We start from the raw sequence: 25,441 nt of genomic DNA, 5'->3' as shown, positions 1-25,441 counted from the left end.
CTGGAAATACATCGTTAAGTTTACACTCTTCATGGATGATAATGGAGATAATATAAAATGACACTGGTGTTATCCTTTAACAGTTAACTAAGTATTCTTATTATTGTGAATATCTTTTGTGTAAGTCGGGTGATTAATAGGTCACTAGAGCCAGCACAGCACTGATATATACATGGAATTTACATTTTTTTTATTAAATGACAAAACATTGTCAGACAATCATACATCGTCCAAATGCAGGTAAAATACAAAGAAACACAAATTACAAAATAGTTAAACCATAAATCTGTAAGTTCATGTGATGGTGTACTCATCATGTACAGAAAAAATAAATAAAATAGATATACAGGAAAAAACAAATGCATATTCTAAAATAAATAGACAACATCAAAGTTATATAAATATATATAGACAGTATATATACTGTTTTGTTTGTGTGCTGTTTCAGGGAATCAATGAGAATGTAAATTTCAGGGTTTATAAAAAGCAGGGCACATATTTTGCACATTTTGCCTTATGAATATGAAACTTTGCCATCAAAATGAGCATGTTAATAACATAAGCTACATAGGAATTCCTATCCAAAATAAAGAACCACGTCCTTCTTAATAACTGTAATGTTTAAGCTTGTTTCCCCACAATATAATGCATGAACTCTTGCCAGAATGTATTGGTTATTATACAGTCAAAAAATGAAATGGCAAACGTCCGAACTGTTTCTGAAGGCACCCTGTTCTAAAATAATGAGCAAATCAGGACAAAGAACCGTTAGATTGGCACACAGGATCCAACCAATCACTGTTAAGAATGCCCGTCAATGTCCCGCCCACTTGTTCTGTTTTTGTAGCCGTTGGAAAGTTGGAGCCGACCGGAGGAGTGAGAGAGTATCTGAAGAAAGACTTGAACACTTGAACACTTTCCCATCAGAACAGCAGTGAATGAATCCACCTGCCTTCTTCTGTCTGTATTGTCAACTTCAGGAGAAGAAGAAGAGGCAACGCTGGTGAGTGGAACAGAGAGAAAAAGTTACAGAAGCTAAGCTAACTTCAGCTAGCTTAAGCCTTCCCAACGGAAAACAGTGAATTTGACTGAAGATGACAAGGCATATTTTGTTGGCGGCTAACTAACTCTCTGTAACAGTGCTTGCATTTGCCTGTTACCATTCAAATTGATATCTGTATGAAATATGTTTATTGATGAAACAACTGTTTTTATTCACATACATATCATACAAAAACACAGCGCTAATCTGTTGAATTCAAAAGCTAGCTTTAGCTTCCCAGTGGCTTTAACAGTGTTCTCACAGCTGCCATTGACCTGCATTCATTTGATCTTCAAATGGTGATTTCAAAAGGGAGATTCTGTGGCAATGTGCCTTGGCATAGCTTTTGTGCTGCTAATGCTTTGCGTTGCATTGCGGGTGCCATGTAGATTGGATTTATCCAACTCGGCCAGAGAAAATAATAAAAACAACAATAACACCTTTCATACACAACATGCAGCCCAAAGTGCTTTACATCAATCAAAGGAAAACAAATAAAAAAATATATAAAAACAAAAGCATTACATAAAAAAACTAGTAAAAATATAAGATAAAATAAAATACACAAAGTGAATTGCATTAAAAGAACACAATCAAATTAAAATGAAGGCTAGGCTAATTAAAAGCTGAAAGTTTAAAAGTTAAGTTACAGTGAATACATAAGCCGGCCAAACCACACGTCATCAACATACGTAGTAATACAAGTTTTAATAAATGTAATTAATTTTTATTTGAATGTTTTATTAGTCATAATGTGATAAAAAATCTGACACAGAAGTCTCCCTCACACGTTAAAACTACTATTTTTACTATTTTCAAAATAAAATTGCATCATTTGGTTCAAGAGATTTCCATCTGGATCTGGACAGTTCGACCACCTGCTCAACAGAATTGGAAACCAGGAACCAGAACGCCTGGCAGTGTCTTTGTATGTATGGTAATGTATGGTGTTAATATCTTTGTATTAAGTTATACCGTTGTTTGTTTGAAAATATTACAATTAAGTATAATCCATAGGCAAAATACATATATTTTAGCCTATGCGCAATATCGCCTATATTGCCAACTGTGGAAATGGGGCAGGTCTGTTGCTATGCTTTGGTTCTCACTGAGTTCCCTCTATAATACTGTACATTCACCTTAAAATAGGACCTATGCCGCTACTTGAGTTTGTATAGAGCATGTAGTTTAAGAACCATGTATATCCACGTTTACAGTACAGTTGCCTGTATTTTGTAGGCCTATTCTGTACATAACTTACCTGTATTGTATCACATGTACAATAGGCTGTAACTTTACCTTTATATTCTACTGCAGATTCCTTGCCACAGGAGACTCCTACAGTTCCACTGCCTACAGTTACTGTGTTGGCAGATCTACTGTGTCAGACCTTGTTCCTGTTGTTGCACGAGCCATATGGGACACACTAGCGGAGGACTTCATGTCTAAACCAAGGGAGAGCTGTTGCAGAGGACTTCAAAATCAAGTGGGACTTCCCCAACTGCATTGCAGCCATCTTCAGACAATTTAGATGGCGACGTCACATGCATGGTTTGTCTTGTCTACTCAAGATTAAGGTGCTATAGGTTCTCCACAATTCTTCCCAAACTTTTACCTAAGTGCCAGCATGATTCAGTATTTAGTGTCGCCACATCAAGGATCAAAAATGCATTATCACATCTTAATGCAACCTCAGGATCAATAGTGGCAATCAGGAAAAGGGGAGGACAACATTCAAATTTACATACATAAACATTTTTAGAAGAATGTTCAAGATTTTTTAGAAGCCTATCCAACTGATTACCAACCAAGCCCTTGCTTAAGATGTTCCAAAATACTTTCAAGCCAGTGCTTGTTTCTGAGAAACTGGCACCAGAACCAGACCAGAACCAGGAGACCAGAACCAAAACCCAGGGTAGAGGGGCTCAGTGAATGTGGAGCAGGTGGTGTGGAGGAGTCTCAGTTTGTCAGAAGAGACTCTGTAGAAGGACAGAGTCCCAGCAGACCAGTCCAGATACACTGCTACTCTGTTAGATCCAGAGGAACGGACAGAGATGATGGTGGACTTCCCATTGTGTCTGGCAGTATAGCTGTTATCAAAGCACTCCAGAGTCCAGGACTGGTCATTGTATCCAAACTGGCATTCAAGACCCCATCCTCTCCTTCTGATTCCTCTGTAAGTCACTGCTATATTAACTTGTCCTCTCCAGTCAACCTCCCAGTAACATCGTCCAGTCAGACCCTCTCTACACAGAACCTGATGCTGCTGGTTAAATCTCTCTGGGTGATCAGGATACGAATATTCCTTTCTCAACATCGTCACCTTTCTGTTGTCCTCAGACAGATGGATGTTTCTGTTTGCTGTGTTCGGATCCAGTGTGAGATGACAGGCATCTGATGGGGAGAAGAAGACACACAACAAAAGAAATCACCACTAAGATTCACATCACCTTGTAATCAGCACTGTAGCACATCCAGTATAAAGGCTAGCAGGGACTTAAAGGGATGGTGAACTTCAGTCGTAGTTTAGGTTGTGTTCTTGGCCATGATAAAACCCCAAAATCAGGTTCTGATAATATATAAAAAAAAGTAGTAATTGTGCTGAAATGTTTTTAAGTGAATCACTTTTTTTATGTTATTAAACCTGCAATAAGCGATTTCAGGCCCTATGACCAATCCTGAAACTAACCTGTGCTATGTGGAGATTTCCTTGAGATATAATGACATAAACAAATAGCCACACAGCAGCCAGCTGTGTTGCTGTTTTCACCTCTTTTCTAAAGCTTGTCAAAACCCGGCCCGACTCGAAGCTCCTCCCGACCCATTCAGCAGCTTTTCATTTTTGTAGCTAGCTTGTCTCCTCCCTCGCCGTTTAAAGCGGCGCTCTGCCCTCCCATTCCTGAAAATAAATTCTCGTAATGTTGGAATCAATGAAGCGAGGGAGTAAACCCTTTGAACCCGGAGCAGCTGCCTGCAGCCTCATTTGCATCATGCTGTTTAGATGGCTCTAAAATCGAAACCATAATAACTTGCATCATAATTCTTTTGCATCTGAAAGCTAAGACTTCTGTCTTCACTGCAAGCCCATGCAACCCCTGTAGCATGTTTTTTTTTTTCACTCTAAATGAACTGCGGAAAGTTGTAAAATTGTATGTCAAGTTACGACAGGTAAAATCTATTGAGTTGCAGATTGCATATCTTCTAGAGATCTAATGTTGCATCCGTTTCTGTACATGACATTGATGATGTCATCACGTTGTACCACGCCCGTGTCTCCTGGTGAAAAGGTCCAGCACACCCGGCTGTTTAGGGCGCTAATATTCCAGGTGACCGAGAATCAAGCCTGACTCAGCTGCGCTCTCAGCTCCACTCCCTGAAATGTCTCCTAGCGAAATGCTAATGTTTCTCTCTTGGGCAGAGAGGAAACAGAGAGCGGGCAGGTGTCCTCCAGACATCGGTTACCCTCTTCGCCGGGGTGGGAGGGCCAAAACCAACAAAAACACCTTTGCATTCTGCTCACAAAAATGAGCATATCTCAAAAACTAAAAGATGTACATAGTTCAAATAAATTTGAGTGTTGAGAAATATTTTATTCATGTTCCTTACATTTCTGTGGCTAAATATGTTAAGTGTGTGTATTTAAAAAAATTTAGTCAAAAAACATGTCAAATTTTGTCCAATTTTACATTTTTCACAATTTAAATATTTTTTCCAGTTATTACGGTTTATTGATTTACATAGCCTGTTAGCTTGGGTTGTGCAGATTTTAGGGATATTAAACATTTGAAGATACTCAAAAAAATGACATCACATTAAGCAAAAATACCAGTGTAGGCTCTGGTGGACCATTCCTAGTGTATAAAGGGTTAAACTAGTAAACTTGTTAAACTAGTAAACTTCCTACCTGCCTCTTCACTTCATTGTGGGACATGTAACTTTCAGCGGGACAAAAATCTGGCAAAGTGACTCTGGTAACTGGTGACACTTCTCTGTTGGTACGTTTATCTTGCTGTCTTTGCTGTGGTTTATTTACAGATGTGTTGCTGTTTCTGTCACCCTCTAGTGGTCGGAAAATCGCTTAGTGCAGCTTTAAACCTTTCAGTGTAACATATGAAATTCTTCCAGATTTTGGTGTTACACTTGTTGGTTTAATAACAAAGAAAGCGATTCACTTAAAATATTTCAGCAGAGTGACTATTTTTTAAATATATTGTCAGAGCCTGTTTTGTTCACATTTGTTTATGTGCTACTAATGTGATTTTCAGACCTCTTTTGTCATATAATGGCAGTGAATGGAGAGAGAAAACATTGTCTCTGTCGGAGCCCAGGAGCAACAGATAACAGAGAGGGGTTAAATCATGGCCAGGAAGCTGCCCAACCCAAGCTACTACCAAAGTTCACCATGCCTTGAAGCCCTGTTCAGACCAGAAAGGTAACAGCTGTGTATCGGCTGCATAGCATTGTCCCCTTCCTTTCAGCCCCCATGTTAATGAATTGAGGCTAAGCTCACAGACCTGCAGTGATAGTTTTGGTATTGAGTTTATTTTATACAGTGGAAATACACTGTGGTAATTTTTGCATCATTAGCACAGAAGCACAAAAGAGATTAACCCACTCATGTCTTTACTGTTGTTGGTTAATACATATACATCAATGTAAATTTTGAAAGCAAGAGAATTACTGTGGGATGAAGAATATCTTATTTGCTTTGGAAATATCACATGCCAAATGAACATGGGGTCTGTTATCACTAACATAAGATTTGATGTTAAGCAAATATTTTATGGATAGATGGAGAGATGAAAAGGTCCTATATGCTTGACCAAAGATTGTCCAATCATCAACCAACTGTCAAGTCATGACACTGACTGAACAGTAGTCCTTATCAAATCCACATGACTCCTTTGATGCTGAGAGACTGTGTAGAAAGTGGAGAAGGTGGACAATATATACAGTCAGGGCTCCAGACTAACTTTTCCACTGGTAGCAGTGGTAGCAATGGTTTCTCAGTTGGTGGCACCAGCACATGATTTGGTCGCACCCTTTTTTTTTCTTTCTTTTTCTTCGTAAATCTTTGTATTTCTCATACACCCCAGGAACCTCGGGAAGCAGTGACCCACGCGTCAAAACCTCCATGCTTCTGTGTCTCTCTTTCTGCCGACAGAACAGAGGGTGGACAGAGCTCGCGCATGTGCATGGAAAAAATGGCAATATGATATAAATGTATAGATTGTGTGTGTTTGTTTTGACTTACCGCGGTCCCTCTGTCTCAAATGCATCAAGCCAGCCGGTAAAAACTCCGCTGTAGACTGTTAATGTACAGCGCGTCCCCCCCCCCCACACACACACACACACACGCACTGATGATGAAAGTATAGGTAGGGAGAGACTGAGCCAGTGAAGAAGAAAAAGTACTACTTTCAACCACAATGGCTAACGCAGTACCCGTGCCGGAGAGACACCAAAACAGCTTAATGATCATCATGCTCTCTCATAAAGGCGACCACATGAAATTTTAACTCGCACACTCTCAAAAAAGACTGCGACCATTTTGGTCGCAGTCTGGAGCCCTGACAGTATATACTGTATATGACATAATATTACTCACTGATTTGGAAAATACAGTGAGCTCTATGACCATCAGCATTGTTTATACAAAGACAACGTTAAAAAAGATGAGGCTTAGGATGTTGTTGCTCTGTCTGTTGGAGCACAATGCAAGTTCAGCCTGTTTTAACATTTCTCCTCTGTGTAGTTTATTTTACTCAATGAGGCAGTACACTTCTGGCCTGAACAGCCATGCTACGACTCGCATGCGTAAATCCAGCTATGTGTCTGTTCCACTTCTGGTCTGAACAAGCCCTTACACGTGTGTGTGTGTGTGTGTGTGTGTGTGTGTGTGTGTGTGTGTGTGTGTGGGTGTGTGCGCGTGTGAGAGACAGATAGAGCTATAAGCAGTGTGCTCATACTGTCTCAGTACTCACATTTTCTAAGGCTGTCAGCTGTAATCCAGTCTCCTCCATGGTTCACCCTGTAGGGATGAGCATAGTCATGAACATCAGTCATGGGGCCCTATGTTAATGCAAGCACAGTGACTTGGACCAGCGAAGTGATATTTTTGTTGAGCACAAGCAGATTTTTTCCCGCCTGTGCCAGACCTTTTTTTTCCTAGCTCACCATGACATTGCTTATGCCGAAATGGGCAGAGAACACACTAGAGGGAACAATCATTACAAATCGGGTGGTGCAATGCAAGTGTGATGTTGAAAAATATGCTTGCACCTCCGCCTTCTATATATAGTATTAACATGTTGCACTGTCGCTGACAGACAGCCTAGCACTGGGACAGCAGATTTTACCTATAGCTCCTCCTGCTGCACATCACTGAAATGCTTCATGTAGAACTGCTCTAGGATGATGGACATGGTGGAGCCCATATCCACCACTAGCTCAGCAGGGGAGGAGGCAGAATTTGCACTTACGGTAACTGCACAGGTTTTGTCAATAGGCCATCCATCCAGTATTATACACACAGTGACTATTTAAGGCAACCAACTCCCCCGATTTAGCTGTGTCTTTCTTTGACTTACACACCTGGGTGAAGTGTCCTTTCTTGTTGCAGTTTCAGCAGGTCATTTTCCGAGCAGGGTAGTCTGGAGCGTCTGCCATGTGAGCTGACAATCTGCATCTAATTAACTTTGATCCTGCTTTAATGGGGCTACATGTTCAGCAGAGAAATTGCTTGTTGTTCTGGGCTTGAATGAACATTTTGGGTTGATTTTTATCACATGCACGGGGGCCTGAGGGTCCAAGTCAAAGTCTGTGCGTGCCAAATTCCAGCTTCTACTTGGCATTCCATTGTGATAGCTTTATCCAAATTTAGGTTTACGGCCCTGGTGGCTCAACCGGTATAGTGCATACCATTAAGGCGAAGCCCTAATCATAGTGGTACAGGTTTGAATCTGGCTCTTGCCCTTTGTTTAAAGTGTAATCTCTATCTCTCTATCAGTCTGTACTAGCAATTGTTCCTGCTCTCTTTAACAGCTAGCATGCTCGATCAACTGGTCACAAACCATCTCAGATACATGCGATCTCTGTACTCTGTCTAAACTTGGGTCTGAAATGTGCACCCAATGCTTTCACTAATGAGTTGGAAGTTGCACCTGTATCCGTCACTGTGCAGAATATACATTGGCTTTCAGTGCCCAGGCAGTGCAGCAACATAGTGTGTCAGCCAGTCCTCCCCCTTCACATGGATAGTTAGCAAGTAAATGTTAAACATTTTAATCCACGTTAATTGCTGATTGTCCAGATATTATAATGAATATATATGAGCAGTACAAAAACAAACAAACAAAAACAGCGAAAAGTAATACTGCTGCCAAGACTGCTGGAGAAAAATTGCAGATATCGTAAATGTGTAAGTAAATAGGCTTATCACTGCCCTGTCATTAAGGCACAATGTTAATACTTTCCATTGATACAATATTTTGTCTTCACATTGTGTCTGCACTGAGAAAACATTTTGTCTTAAAGCTGGCACATTAAACCATAAGTTACCTGACAAACCCTATGATCTAGTATCATAGTGTGTCCCTCTGCTCAAACACATTATCACAACATGTTTCTGGTTGATCTGATTGACTATTTTGTCTCTCTGACTTTCTGTCCAATAAAGCCCATTCTCCTCTCACACCTTCACTGACAAAAGCAGCCATTGATAAGGTTGGAGAAATGCTGGATCTTTAGTTTGATGCTGTGTTTAGCACAATGTTTGTTACTAAGACCAACCAATGGACCTTGTCAACATGGACTGACTCCAACCCTCTACTGACCTCAGAGTCTCCAGTCTACAGTGTGGACTCTCCAGAAGATCAGACAGCTGCTTCATTCCTGAATCCTGCAGATCGTTTTCACTCAGGTCCAGCTCTCTCAGATGGGAGGGGTTGGACTTCAGAGCTGAGGCCAGAGAAGCACAGCCTTCACCTGTGACCTGACTGTCTGTCAGCCTGCAGAGGGAGGAGGATTTTTAACAACTACTGTTGATGTTCAAGTAGAGCTTCACAGAGATGGAAAAGATAGCCAGAGCCAGAGATGGAAAAGATATTCTCTACCTCAAAATGTCCAGTCTACAGTGTGGACTCTCCAGTCCAGCAGACAGCAGCTTCACTCCTGAATCCTGCAGCTTGTTGGTACTCAGGTCCAGCTCTCTCAGATGGGAGGGGTTGGACTTCAGAGCTGAGGCCAGAGAAGCACAGCTGCTCTCTGACATCATGCAGGACCTCAATCTGAAAAAAAGACAAAAGCATGTAGCTACAAGAATAAAATATTTCTGGATGTTAAACCTGCCTGAAACCACCCAATCTTTTAGAATCTAAACAGAGCTGTGGAAGTTTTAAATACATCATTTTATAAAATGGCACACTCAACTCCAAACAGCTGAACCCAACGTGATGCCAGATTCAAAAAGACATAAGGAAAAATCAGCACTCACTAATATCAGTGATAATGATAAGTGCAGGCAGAGGACTGAATTAGTGAGTACTGGTTTTTCCTTGTTATATTAAGGTTTTAAATATGTAGCTTAACATTTCAATGCCATGGTCAATGGGCTTTAACATTAAACAAGGGCTTCCTTTAAAATTATACAAGTGAATACTAGGCTTTACCATTACGCTAATCAGTGTGGATCACAATAATATCAGCCTATACAGATGTCTGCAAATTTAGTGTCACTGTAATATCCATATAATATTCATGTCAGCGCAAAAGTAATAAAATACTTTCTGACCTCAGAGTCTCCAGTCTACAGTGTGGACTCTCCAGTCCAGCAGACAGCAGCTTCACTCCTGAATCCTGCAGATCATTTTTATTCAGGTCCAGCTCTCTCAGATGGGAGGAGTTGGACTTCAGAGCTGAGGCCAGAGAAGCACAGCCTTCATCTGTGACCTGACAGTCTGTCAGCCTGCAGAGAGAGGGGGGTTTTAACAAACTACTGCTAGTGTTCTAGTAGAGCTCCACACAGAGGGAAAAGACATTCTCTACCTCAGAGTCTCCAGTCTACAGTGTAGATTCTCCAGTCCAGCAGACAGCAGCTTCACTCCTGAATCCTGCAGCTTGTTGTTACTCAGGTCCAGCTCTCTCAGATGGGAGGGGTTGGACTTCAGAGCTGAGGCCAGAGAAGCACAGCAGCTCTCTGACAAGCTGCAGCGAATCAATCTGAATAAAGAAATAAAGCATGTAACTACAAAATGAAGTATTCCTAGATGGAAGTGCTGCTTGAAACCATCCAATCTCTCATAATGTAACGTGATGGCCTCTAGAGGGCGTCTTTGAGATGCAGTGTTTCCCATACATAGACTTATCTGTGGCGTACTGCTACAAAGTAAAAAGTTGGTCAATGTCTAGAAATTGATCTAAATCAATATCTAATGGACCTAATGTGAGCATCACGGCATGTCTGTCATTTGGCGATGCTCAGACCAGCAGCATTGTACTCAATCTGACAGAGCCTCCCGATGTGAAAACTTAAGTGAAACTTAACATTCCACAATTATTGCCCCTGATCACCAGTTGGATTCCATTGGACACAAGGTAAAGACAAGTAATTAATTCTAAACCACCGCCACCACAAGTAAATTATAGAAACTCATGGGAAACACTGTGGCCTCTACAGGCTAAATGCTACACTCACTCCCACACACTGAGTCCCACTCTCTACCGTTAATTTATGACTGCTTCATAGGGACTTCCATCAGAAACAGACCACAGCATTCCTCTTGTCCACTGTGTGTTGGTTGTAATCACGTTTAAAGTCCACATTTGCCATCTGTTTGTCTCGGCTGTGTCGGGTTCATGTGTCCTGCCTTGTGCCACCTTGATTGGCTGTAATCACCACATTTAATACAAATCTATACTCCAATTACATTACTTGATTTGTGTTCAATATAGTTTGTTAGCGGTAGTAATTTCCATTAGTGGCAGCTAGTAGCATCAGAATAGTAAAATGTTGGATAAGGTATGTTCACAATGACAGCGAGCCCCATACATCTATTTACCCCAATTCTCACAATAACAAACTACTTCATCATACAATGCTGTCATTAAATAAAATAAAACACAATAAAAACCTGATTGAGCTACAGTTACACTACCAGTCAAAAGTTTGGACACACCTGGTTGAATGTACTATGTTTTTCATTATCTTAATTTTGGTCTAAATGCTCATGCTTAAATGCTTGAAATTTGTTTCTTAGACAAATATAGTGAAGTTGATCCCTATGCTAAAATATAAGATAGTTTTGACTTTTTTGGTCGCTGCATAATTGCATTTGTGTTATTCCATTTTGATGTCTTTACTATTATTCTAAAACTTGGAAAATTGGAAAAAATAAAAAAATAAAGAAAAATGTGGTGTGTCCAAACCTTTGACTGGTAATGTATCTGCTGCAGTACTTAGTGTACATAAACCAGCTGTATAGCTGGGAGGGGGGTGTCGCAAATGTCGATTAAAGGTCCTACACATTGGGTTTTAATATGGTATTCATCTCATATTCATGTCACAGAACTAATGAAATCCTGTCTGACCTCAGAGTCTCCAGTCTACAGTATGGACTCTCCAGTCCAGCAGACAGCAGCTTCACTCCTGAACCCTGCCAATCGTTGTCACTCAGGTCCAGCTCTCTCAGATGGGAGGAGTTGGACTTCAGAGCTGAGGCCAGAGAAGCACAGCCTTCCTCTCTCACCTGACAGTCTCTCAGCCTGCAGAGAGAGGAGGATTTTAACAAACTACTAATGATGTTCAAGCAGAGCTCAACACAGAGGGAAAAGAGATTATCTACCTCAGAGTTTCCAGTCTACAGTGTGGATTCTCCAGTTGAGCAGACAGCACCTTCACTCCTGAATCCTGCAGTTTATTGTTACTCAGGTCCAGCTCTCTCAGATGGGAGGAGTTGGACTTCAGAGCTGAGGCCAGAGAAGCACAGCTGCTCTCTGACAACCAGCAGTCACACAATCTGAGTAAAGAATAAAGAATGTTGCTATAAAATACAGAATTCCTGCATAGAATACCTGCTTGAAACCATCTAGTATTAATGTAATTTTTATATCAACCCAGAACTAATAAAATGCTGCCAACCTCAGAGTCTCCAGTCTACAGTGTGAACTCTCCAGTCCAGCAGACAGAAGCTTCACTCCTGAATCAGACAGATAGTTGTTGTAACTCATGTCCAGGTCTCTCAGATGGGAGGGGTTGGACTTCAGAGCTGAGGCCAGGACTTCACAGTGTGGATCTGATAGTCCACAGCCACAAAGTCTGTGGTTATAGATTTAATGTCAAATCAGTAATAATCAAAAACAGAGCTGAGACTAAGCATAGCAATCACTATTTATACAGCATAATAAGAATAATGTAAACCAAGCAGAAAAAAATTATGAATAGAAATGTATCAATAGAAATGTTAGATGAAGATAATTCAGGACTAACCGAGCCTTCCTGCAGTTCCTCACAGCTGGGATCAGTCTCCATCGTCCCTCCACTGATGTGGTGTATACTTTCAGGTCGAACACATCCAGAACCTCCTCTGACATCTGCAGCATGTAGGCCAGAGCAGAGCAGTGGATCTCTGAGAGTTTCTTCTCTGATCTGTTCTCTAACTTCAGGAACTCTTGGATCTCCTGATGTACTGAGTGATCGTTCATCTCCATCAAACAGTGGAAGATGTTGATGCTTCTGTCAGGGGGGAGGTCGGAGGTGTTCATCTTCTTCAGGGTGCTGATGGCTCTCTGGATGCTTTCTGGACTGCTCTCTGTCCGACCCAGCAGGCCTCCTAAGAGACTCTGGTTGGACTCCAGTGAGAGGCCATGAAGGAAGCGGATGAAGAGGTCCAGGTGGCCATTTTTGCTCTTCAGGGCTTCAAACATGGCTCTCTTCAGGAAGACATCCAGGGTTGCGTCACTGTTGTCATTTCTACCAAAGAAATTGTCATTATCCTCATGATCATCATCATCCAGGGCTTGCTCACTACTGTGATATCTACCCCAGTCTTTTCCCAGGAATGTCTCCAGTACCTTCTTATCCCCGTTTGTGTAGCAGTGGAACATGTAGACTGCAGCGAGAAACTCCTGAATACTCAGATGAACAAAGCAGTAGACCGTTCTCTGGAAGAGCACACACTCTCTTTTGAAGATCTCTGTGCACACTCCTGAGAACACCAAGGCCTCTCTGACATCAAGACCACACTCCTCCAGGTCTTCTTGGTAGAACATGAGGTTGCCTTTCTTCAGATGTTCAAATGCCAGCCTCCCCAGCTTCAGAAGAACTTCCCTATCAGTGTCCATCAGCTCCTGTTGACTCATCTTGTGTCTTTCATCATACTTCTGCTTCTTCCTCTTTGTCTGAACCAGCAGGAAGTGTGAGTACATCTCAGTCAGGGTCTTGGGCAGCTCTCCTCTCTGGTCTGTAGTCAACATGTGCTCCAGAACTGTAGCAGTGATCCAACAGAAGACTGGGATGTGGCACATGATGTGGAGGCTCCTGGATGCCTTGATGTGTGAGATGATTCTGCTGGACAGCTCCTCATCACTGGATCTCCTCCTGAAGTACTCCTCCTTCTGGGGGTCAGTGAACCCTCGTACTTCTGTTACCCTGTCAACACGTGTAGGAGGGATGTGATTGGCTGCTGCAGGTCTGGAAGTTATCCAGAGGAGAGCTGAGGGAAGCAGATTCCCCTCGATGAGGTTTGTCAACAGCACGTCTACTGATGATGTCTGTGTGACATCAGACACAACCTCATTGTTCTGGAAATCCAATAAAAGTCTGCTTTCATCCAGGCCGTCAAAGATGAACACAACTTTACAGACAGAGAGCTTCTCTGCTGTGACCGTCTGTAATGTTGGATGGAAAACATGGAGCAGCATGAGAAGACTGTACTGCTCATCTTTGATCAAGTTCAGCTCCCGGAACGAAAGCAGAATCACAAGACTGACATCTTGATTTTCCAAGCCCTCTGCCCAGTCCAGAGTGAACTTCTGCACTGAGAAGGTTTTTCCAATGCCAGCAACGCCCTTCGTCAGAACTACTCTGATGTGTGTCTCTTGGTCAGGTAAGGGTTTAAAGATGTTGTGGCACTTGATTGGAGTGTCATGGAGGGTCTCCATCTTGGATGCTGTCTCCAGCTGCCACACCTCATGTTGGGTATTAACCTCTTCACTGTGTCCCTCTGTGATGTAGAGCTCAGTGTAGATCCTGTTGAGGGGGGTTCCAGTTCCTACTTCAGCAGTTCCTTCTGTCGCAAATTCACATCTCCTTCTCAGACTGATCTTATGCTCGTCTAAAACCTCCAACAGACCACTGTCCACTAGAAAAGAAGAAAGAATTCATAAGGATTTAACAGATGTACTATTGTATCCTCCAGAGAATCTGGTGATCCTTTTCATTACAAACATAAAAACAATCAATATATAAGGAGAAAGAAAATACAAAAAAAGTCCATAACTTGTTTTTGATTTTCTGAAATCTAGTAAAAATCTAAATAGAATAGAAATTTAAATAGAAAAATGTGGCTGTAGCAAGACATCCTGGTTTTAGCAATGGTAACAACAGCAGATGGACCCTTATTCTTACTTTGTGCAATCCTGATTTGACTGGGTGTCTGCAGTCCAGGTCTTGTTCTGGATCTTTTTCCACACTGGGGACAGGCAAAGTCTCCTGATGAACCAGACTGGTCCCAGTATGAGGTGATGCACTGTCTGCAGAACCAGTGTCCACAGCTGGTAGAGACTGGATCACTCAGGTCCTCCTGACACAATGCACACCAGGACAGCTGCTCCTTCACAAAGCCATGACTCCTCTTCCTCTCGCTGTGGAGATGATGGCAATACTTTATGACTGATTCAAAAATATTAAGTTTTAACTGAAAAACATTTGCTGAAATTGTAAATATAAAGATTTCACCAATACTATCTAGATGTTCAGATAGCATCATGCTCCCACAACATGTAAACTTTATTTTCATATTTCTATCAGCACAATTGTAGTTTAATCAATCAACACTCCAGGCAAGTCACCCATCAAGGATAAATGCCATTGTGATGATCACAGATTAATGCAGCATTGTAGCAGTTTTTTTTTTGCAGTCATCATTAATGAATGCTTGGCTCCATACAAACAACATGCAGTCTTATCGTATCAGCTTTGCTGAAACTTGTTGAAGAGCACAGATAATGCCTGGCAGTCAATTATGGAATACTAAATCATTCAAAAAGGTGTATTTGTACTCTTAGGTTTGTGCTTGTAAACTTAGTTTTGCAAGTTTGTACCTTCAGGTCCATGGTTGCAAGCTTAATTTTGCAAGGTTGTACATTAAGTTCTGTGCTTGTAAACTCTGTTTTGCAAGTCTGTATATTTAGTTCTGTGCTTGCAGTTTCGGTCTTACCCACTGTGAGGCAAAAAATCACGTGCGGATGTCCGTCTGCACGCTCTCAGACTTTTGACAGGTTTACTACGTGGTAACGTTTTGTAAACGGTGGTTTGTAAAGGAAAAACTAGAAATAACTGCCTTGTGGTTGTATGCTTCCACCAATAAACTTTGTTTTCTCATTGCAAGGACAGTCTTTATTTATTGAACATATATAATTAATGTGATTATTGGGTCAACTTAAAGGATTTTGGTGTCTGTAAAAGTAAGTGACAGCAGTTCCACCGTTTTTGACCCAAGATGGTTTTCTCAGCTACAGTGGAAAGCAAAACATTATGATGTCACAGTGAAGTTGACCTTTGAGCTTTTGGATATAAAATGTCATCACTTAATCATTTTATCCAATTAGGCATTTGTGTGAAATTTTGTCATAATTAGCGTATGAATTCTTGAGTTATGGCCAAAAACATCTTTTGTGAGTTCACAGTGACCTTGACCTTTGACCACCAAATTCTAATCAGTTCATCCTTGAGTTCAAGTGGACGTTTGTGCCAAATTTGAAGAAATTCCCTCAAGGCGTTCCTGAGATATCGCGTTCACGAGAATGGGACGGACAGACGGACGGACGGACAACCCAAAACCATAAGCCCCCTTTGCCTTGCAGATTGTGTCGTTTGTTGGAGAATGTTGGCTCAGTGCAAGAGTACCAGAAGGGCTTTACACTGTGGCAGGCAACATCAATTTCCATGCATGCAATTGTAATTTATTATATTTGTTATTATTTACATTAGATTATATTTATTACTATTGCATGCGTTATTGTTATATACTGATTTGTCCATTAGGCGGAGCCCTGGGTATTATTTGAAACAGGAAGACGGTAGCTTTTTTTTTTTTTTTTTTTTTTACTTTATTTTAAAAGAGGTAGTTAGTAGTTAGTAGTGGGAATGGATGTTGCCTGCTACAGTTTAAAGCCGTTTGCACACTAAGCCAAGATATGTCCTCGGTCTCACATTTTAAAATCATAATTTATCTTTTATTATTTATCTAATAATGTAAAAAGCATGAATCAGTGGAAGCGGGTAGAAGGCTGATGAGCGGACTGCCTTACGATTTGATTGATTGAATTATCTGGCCAATTGTATTGTTCGCAGCCATCCCAAGGAAACTGATTGGTCAGAATTTGAAGGTCCAGCCCCCTCTGCCTTGCAGATTTTTTTTTCCTTTACAAACCACCATTTACAAAACGTTACCACATAGTAAACCTGTCCAAAGTCTGTGAGCGGATATGTTTGGATTTTTCTGGTCATTGCGATTCGCAAGTCAGAATCAGCTTTATCAGCTTTATTGGCCAAGTATGTGCACATACAAGGAATTTGACTCTGGTTTTTTCGTTGCTCACAATGTACTTACACAGAATAGAATAATCTAAACATCTAACTACTATGTACAAATATGCATATATATAAAAAAAAGTACAAATAAGTATAGAAAGTATATATATATATATGTATATATATATACACATATGTAAACAACACTGGGACAGTAGTGCAATGGTGCAGAGTGCAAAGATGCTGGAATAAATGCTGGAATAAATATTATATATTATATACACAAATCAGCTATTACAGTACTGATGATGATGATGATGATGGGGGAGGAGGAGCAGGAGGAAATCCCTGCACTCCTGCGTTTTTTTTTTTGGGGGGGGGCGTGAATTATTTACATGAGGTAGGTGTTACAGGTTTACTGCACAGGGATATTTTCTGTCATTTAAGTGATTTAAGTGTTCAAATCCAGCCCGCGGCCATTTGCTGCATGCCCCCCTCTCTCTGCCATACCTTCCTGTCTCTCTCTCACACTATCTCTGCCAATAAAGCATAAAATGCCTAAAATAAATTAAAAAAACCCAAAACACATTATTGTTACTCCGGCTTGTACAGGCGCGTGTTTCAGCTCCTCTATTAACACGATAAAGGGGCATGGGCTGGCGTTTTGAATTTACATTTCTGAAACACTGCAAATCTTATAGTCTCATCCTTTCATGACTTGGGTTTTTTCAGAATTCTAAAACATTTTGATTGTAAATACAGTTTTTGCAAATTTCTCCTTGCAACATACTCCCACAGGTGTGAAAGTCTCTATTGAAAATGGATGTAAACAGGCGGTCAAAAAAATCAGATAAAGGCAAAAAATATGAACCGGGCATCAAGACCTGTGGCGTAAACATAGCCAACATGAGCCTCCCCCTTCAATGCTTATGGTACGGTCAGACTACGGGCTGCAAAGCAACAGGCAGTATATAAAATTAAATATTTTTTGTCACTTAATGTACCTAGCCCAAAGGCATGCTTTTCACTTCCTTCTCGTCATCATCCTCTTCTTCTTTTGCCCTTCCTTGTTTTGTTTTTTCTCTCCTCCTTTTTTTCTCTTTTTTTCCATAACTGACTGGCTAAGCTGTTCCCAGCGAGGAATGGGCTTGCAGTATAACAGTCCTCTTACTTTGTGTCTGAAGGTCCAGGTTCATTACTGAAGGCTAGAGGATTTTCTTTGGACCGGTCACTCTTCATAGACAGACAGCTGGGTACTGGAGACTCTGCTCTCTGCCTGTGGTAGTGACATCTGGAAACAGAAATGTTTTATACTTATTAGTTCTAGTCAACAGTGCATGTGACGTTGCACAGCTAATTCTGTTCATGGTATTTAAGAAGCACCATGAGTCAGGAGAGGCTGACTGGATTCTGTTCTCTTTATTGAGAGCAATAGAGCCAGGAAGTTGGACGTGGGTGTATTGTTGATGACTTCATAGAGGGCAAGTCTCATTGGATGTCCTTCATACAGTTTATAATAATAATAATAATAATAATAAACTTTATTTATATAGCACTTTACTTAACAATGTTACAAAGTGCTTCACAAAAGGATAAAATACAATAAAACAATAATAATACAATATAAGTGAGTAAAATTAAATAATAAGAAAAATAATACAATTCACACAGAGATAAAAGCTTTTCTAAAAAAGAATGTTTTAAGAAGAGATTTAAAAGCAGTGACAGATTTAGCAAACCTAATCTCAGCAGGTAACTCGTTCCAGAGTTTGGGGGCCTGGACTGTAAAAGCCTGATAGCCCTTAGTCACCAGCCGAGCTCCGGGAACGACCAGGAAGCCACTATCAGCCGATCTTAGAGGGCACCCAGGCAAATAAGGGGTTAGTAGATCTTTGATATAATTAGGGGCCTGGTCATGTAAAGCCTTGAAGATCAACAGTAAAATTTTAAGATCAGTGCGAAAATGAACGGGAAGCCAATGCAGGGAGGCCAGAATTGGAGTTATATGATCTCGTTTTCTTGAACCAGTAATAATCCTAGCAGCAGCATTTTGAACCAGTTGAAGGTGAAAGAAGGAAGCCTGAGTAATACCTCATCACAGAAAACTAAACGAGAAAAAATAAAGGCATGGGCAACCTTGTGTAAATCCTCAAAGGATAAGAAAGATCACATTTTTTTAATTAACTTAAGTTGAAAGAAACATGATTGAACAACCTTCTTAACTTGGTCATCAAAACAAAGCCCAGAATCAAATAAAACACCCACATTTCTTGCAGTTGGCTTAATGTTATATGATAGGGCTCCAAGATTGCAGGCTATCTGACTGAAAGACTTAGGTGTGGCAAACAAGATAATTTCCATTTTGTCATCATTAAGTTTGAGGAAGTTGAATAGACATGTTTATTATGTATGGGTTAGGTCACTGTTATATTTGGTCATACAGTATATATGGTTATATTTGACCCTGGCCACTGTCAGACTGTAGTGTCATGAGGGCCGCTGTGCCTGTATGAACTACGAAAAATATGTACAGTGTGTGTGTGTGTTGGAGTTACTACACTATGTATTGTAGAAGATGGCTGTTGGGACTCTGGCTGTCATGATTGTTATCAATTTGAAAGACAGGCAAGTTGCACACAGGAACACCAGAGAAAATAGTCTGCTTCTTATCATCCCCTCTCTCTGTCCTGTCTTTCCTGTCTCTCTCTACTGTGACTGTCTAAAAGGTCAAAGCAGAAATGCCTAAAAAATGCTGGGATGGGGCCCATTGGTAATTCTTGCACCCTGGCCCATAGCGATGTAGCACAGCTGGTGGTTAGAACCAGTTGCAGTCAATGGGAATCAGGGGATATTTAACCATCAGGTTATAGTGTAACCAAATTTTGTGAAAATAATTAGGCTATACATTCGCATTTTGTCAAGATGAGTAACATAAATTATCAGAACTTTACCTTAAAATAAACTAAACAATTAATTTAAAGATCTGCCCTTATTGTTTGTGAAAGTCTTGTTCCTAATGCTAAATAACCTGAGGGTGTTTAGGGTTAAGTTCAGGTAACCTGCTTCTCAAATGGCTTATTCTGTTCATGGCTAACTAACGGTCCTATAACCAGCTATTGTAAACTCCTATTTCATACTCAGTTTCAGTGGACATCTAATTCATTCTTGTGATCGTCATCCTCTTCTTCCTCTTTTGCCCTTTCTTCTTTTTATTTTTTTCTCCTTTTTTTTCTCCTTTCATAACTGAATGACTAAGCAGTTCCCATCTGCTTACTTTGTGTCTGAAGGTCCAGCTTCATTACTGAAGACTAGAGGTTCTCCTTTGGAGTGGTCAGTCTTCATAGACAGAGGAGACTCTGCTCTGCCCTCCTCTTCCTCCACACAAACACTCATCTTCTGGACTTCAGTCAGTCTGAGAGGTAGAACAGAAACGCTGGCGAGACACACACACACACACACACACACACACACACACACACACACACACACACACACACACACACAGGAACGTTCACACTTCACAACTCAAGGTAGCGTAGGGCAGTTCTATTTACGTTACTATTATTTACCCGATGAATGAACGAGTATTTGCCAAATAAAATAAAAAATAAAAAAACTAGACAAATGTAAAGCTATGACAGTATGACATAATTAGTTGATACAAACAGCCTGATGACGTGATGACGATATAAACCGTCACCCGGGCAACACTTTTCTGCTCTATATGGCGACAGTGTACGATACACAAACCCAGCCAGCACCACAACTGGTAAATTAGTGTCACCTTGTTTTCTTCAAATATGTCTAATTAAAAACAGAGTGTATCAAACAGCCCATCAGGACTTTGTGACTTTAATAATAATAATAATAATAATAATAATAATGTTGTAATAACACTCACCCTGCCGCAGCCTTCCTGTTTTTCTGCTCTGCTCTGTATCTCCAGATAGAGCTGTCTGTCTTCACACGGTTGGCTCCTCCCCTCTCCTTTTCCTGGAAGTAAAATTTCATTTCGCTGAATGAATGATGAAATACTGATTGTTGCGGGTTTGCACACAACAAAACAGCGAGACGCTCTCAGGGGAAATCCAAGCTGTCAATCATCCTCACCTGCTGCCTCTCTCCACCTCTCTCTCTCTCTCTCTCTCTCTCTTTCTTTCTCTCTCGCTCTCTCTCTCCCTCTCTCCATATATATACATATACAGTATGTACCTCTCAATTCAGTTCAATTTAATGAGCTTACTGACATGAAGTACAATTGAGTATATATTGCCAAAGTCTTGGCAGTAATCAAAATAAAGATAATAACATTAATGATGATTAAAAAATCAAAAGAAACAATTTAATAGTAATAATAATAATGGTAATAATACATTCTGTAAAATAAATACATTTTTCACAGCTCTTCACAGACTTTGACAAGTGCACAGTACATCAAATAAACAATGAATACTCTCAAATACTGAATGTCCATGTCAAATAAGGAAATCACGACATCTAGTGGTGAACAGTAGACCCACACCCTAATATAAAAATTTGATAAAGCTGTTGGTTAATTCATGTGTGGACATTTTTTTTCGTTTAAATTGTTCTTACGTTAATTGAGGGTTAGTTTTTCATTATTTGATGTTAATATTCATTATTTGATGATGTGAGCATTCATTATTATGTTGTGGTCATTTGTTACTTGTAGATTGTCAGTTTTTATCATCACAAGTGAAATCCATGTGTCTTTACATTAGTAAAAAAAAAAAACAACTTTGTTTAGCTTCCGTTTGGCACATGACTGTATGGTAATAGTCATTTTAGTCAGCTGTAGGCATGTGAGAGATTAATTCCATCCTTCCTTCATTATGTTATGTAGGGCCTAAATAGTGAAATGAGATGTCATTTTCTGAATTTATGTTTATCAAATACAATAACTTTCTACAAGAAATTAAAAGATGCAGATGCAGTTTTCGTTCTGTATTTTTTAGCAGCTACATCAGTAGAAAAGTAAGAGTAAAGTAGAAACAGACAGGAGCGGCCCTAGGCATAGTGCTTTTATTTTTTACGTAAATAAATACTGTATAGTAAAAGTTATAAAAGTCAGACTTTTTTCATCATGAAAAGGTCCAAGCCATCAGTTGTGCAAGGAAGAACAGAAAGGAGGAGGAAAAGACAGATATAGAGGTTTGTGTCTAGCTATAATGTTTCAGTTCATGTTTTATCAAGATAATACTAGCCTAGATATCGACTAGGCTAGGTTGTGCTATGCTAGCTAGCTGCAACAGACAGTCAGCTGCAGTGCTGCTAGTCCGTTAGTCTAACCATTAGCATTGCAGTTGTAACATAGTCTTAAACTTTATAGCCACATTTTTCTGACTTCAAAGTCATTGATCTATCACCACAATTATCAAAGGAGCCCTATAGCATCAGAAATCTCTGACAACATAACTGGCCAACTGGGGTAGACCACCCGAAAGACCATTTATGTTTTTATACAGATAAGCAATTCATTATGTAGTTGGTTAGTCAAAGGTTAGCAGTGCCTTTGCTCTAGATTAAACAGATAGCTGTCTAGGCCTAGTAGTAGAAACCTAATAGCCTGGTTTGTTTAATGTAACTACCCAGCTAGCATCTGACAGTTCAAAGATGGCAACAAATGACACTTCATTTAACCTATTTCCACATCTTAGAATATTCCTGAAGCAGAAAACAGATTTGATTGATTACATTATAAATAAATGACAAACCAACCAACCTATAGCTAGCTGTTCCTTGCTTGTAAACTGAAGGCTAGATTTACATTTTGCTATCCAAAATCTGTGTGATATCTCCATAAAAACATTGACTTCTTCTGTCAATGTAAGACTACTAGATTTTAAGTATAACTTTTAAACATTTATGAATAAAGTAATAGTGGACATCACTCGTCATAAAATAGCCTTGACTAGTAGACATTTTTGAAGGTAACATTGAATGGACAGGTCGTGATGAGTTAATGAGCAGTCTGACTGCTCAGTTTTCTTGCAAGGTGGAGCCCACATAGCTCTCCTGCATCTGTGCATCTATTGATATCTGCAGGCTGGAGAATAGGATGTGGCACAGCATTTGTGTTCCCACAGCAGGTGGCCAAGGGTAATTCACCAAGACTGACATTTTTGGATGAACTATTCCTCAGCATGCCTTTTAGTGGGTTGCCATGGTGTCTACGTGTGCTAACTGACATCAACCGGCACACGCATCCAATTTAGGACAATTGGTATTAATCATCAGATATGCAAGAGGGCACACAAAATCAAGGTGTTGCACGTTTCACGAATCATATCGGTTTTTTGCAGGCATTTTTCTCAAGAGCAAAATTAAGAGGGATTTATTAAGTTTTGTATAATTGTATATTGTATACATATTTGTGTATATGAAGTAAAGCAGTCGCTTTACTAAAGATGATGAAAGATGAAACTTTGATCCCCATTGGGAAATTAGTTCATTGCAGCAGCAAAGGTCATAGGATTCAGATAGGACAATATAAAAGTATAATATAAAACAAGCAATAGAAATAGTAGAAATAATAAAAACAACAGTACTATAAAATAGAATATAAACAATTGGGTCCTATAAACATTTGCTGCTGAAAAATTCAAGACAAAAAGTTAATTATATATTAAAAATGCAAATTGTGTAAAGTTAGCTGAAAAACAAATATAAAATATAGCCGCAAGTGGCCATGAAAGGGGTTCAAACCTTTTCTGAACGGTACTGATGTCGTGAAACAAGTGTCAGTGGTTCTGAGGACATCGTCCAAATATATCCTTTGATATATCTGCCAAGTTTCGCGATCATTGAACAGGTGTGGAGTTACGGCCATTTTTGTGTTAGGCCACGCCCATTTTTGCCGTTTGCGGCACCCCTTATGGTCGAATCGCACAAAATTCTGTACATGTTAGAAATGCCATTCCAGACGAGGCTGACAAGTTTGGGACCGATTATGCAAATGGCCTTTGATTTTCTGGCTGTTACATGGTTATCACACCATAAGCCCCGCCCACTTTCACCAATGATGACAAAACTTATGATTTTAACTAGTACACCCTCCCTGAACATGTGTACCAAATTTCACGCAATTTCGTCATCGGGATTAGGAGATACAGTTTTTTGGCATTTGTGGCACCTCCTACTATTCAATCTTTAATCAGCTTTGCACACATGGTCTTTGATGATATCTGAACATGTTCACGTAGTTTCATGATGATTGGACAATCGGTCATGAAGTTATGACAATTTATCTGACAGGCCAAGCCCTCTCACAACTTTAAAAATTAATATTTTCAAAACTAAAGTTGATATCAAAAATCCGAAAAGACAACTTGTAGAGCTTGGTCCATAGATGCTACTGACCGACTATGGTGGTGATTGGTCAAACAGTGTAGGAGGAGATAATGTGTTTTTCAAAACTTTCAAAATATCTAAAATATATTCCTGGCAGACCTTGAGGTTCCAAATTGCAAAATTGTAGTTAGGACACCTGCATATGTGTACCAAGTTTTGTGTAAAACAGACAAACGGTGTACGAGTTATGGCCTATAAAGTAAAACCTTTATTATAGCGCCCCCTTCAGGCCGATTGGGTAAATATTTGTTGAGCTATTAATTAATGGGTCATAGTATCTGTCATTGGGCCAAATAGTATCTGTCATTGGGCCACAGGAATTTGCACAAACGCGGATGAACAATAATAAACCAGGACAAAAACAATAGGGTTTCAGCCCTAGGGGCTTGAACCCCTAAAAACTTTGCTCAAATAAGGTACTAAACTAGGACAACATTATGATTTTCATGCATTAACATTTTAGAAACAAGACTGTTCAAGATTCTTCTAAGTCTATCCAACTGATTACCAAACAGTCTCGGCTGGCCAGACTAATTAGCTGTGTGAAGTGACCAAGTCTTTGCTTGTGATGTTCCAAAAGGCTTTGAAACCAGTGCTTTTTCTGAAAAATTGTCTGAAAATGAGAACGGAACCAGAAACAGAAAAAGACTAGAACCTAAACCCAAACCCAGGGTAGAGGGGCTCAGTGAATGTGGAGTAGAAGGTGTGGAGGAGTCTCAGTTTGTCAGAAGAGACTGTAGAAGGACAGAGTCCCAGCAGACCAGTCCAGATACACTGCTGCTCTGTTAGATCCAGAGGGACTGACAGGGATGATGGTGGATTTGTCATTGTGTCTGGTGTGTAGCTTCTGTTTGTTGTGTTTGGATCCAGAGTGAGATGTCAGGCATCTGATGGGGAGAAGAAGACACACAACTGACATCAGAAATCACCATTTACTAAGACTCACTTCATCACCTCTCAATCAGTGATGCAGCACATCCAGTATGGCCGACCCAGTCATAAGGAACATAAATTAAGCTGTGTGTGTGAGAAATCAAGAGATAGACTGCAGTATGCAGTGTGTGTGCCCCTGCTGTGTCAATACTTACATCTTGTAAGGCTGTCAGCTGTAATTCAGGTTTATTTCAGCCTGTAGGGATGAACACAACAATAACAGTCATCTGCAGGTTGACTCAAACACATGACCACAACACGCTTCTGGATGATCTGATTGGCTGACTGTTCTGTGATTGATTTGGCTCTCTAGCCCTGAAGCCTGTCACCATTCTCCTCCGACA

At 40.2% G+C, this 25,441-nt stretch overlaps 1 pseudogene; it reads right to left on the bottom strand.

The window, feature by feature from the left end:
* Window positions 1-233: 233 nt before the first annotated feature.
* LOC139666336 (uncharacterized) overlaps window positions 234-25,441 on the bottom strand; it is a 40,040-nt pseudogene continuing 14,832 nt past the window's right edge.

This window comes from Centroberyx affinis, unplaced genomic scaffold (genome assembly GCF_046629955.1).
Source record: "Centroberyx affinis isolate AG114_WGS23_722 - 3 ecotype Tasmania unplaced genomic scaffold, CSIRO-AGI_Caff_v1 ptg004942l_1, whole genome shotgun sequence".
NCBI lineage: Eukaryota > Metazoa > Chordata > Actinopteri > Beryciformes > Berycidae > Centroberyx > Centroberyx affinis.
This window is presented reverse-complemented; position numbering and strand designations above follow the sequence as displayed.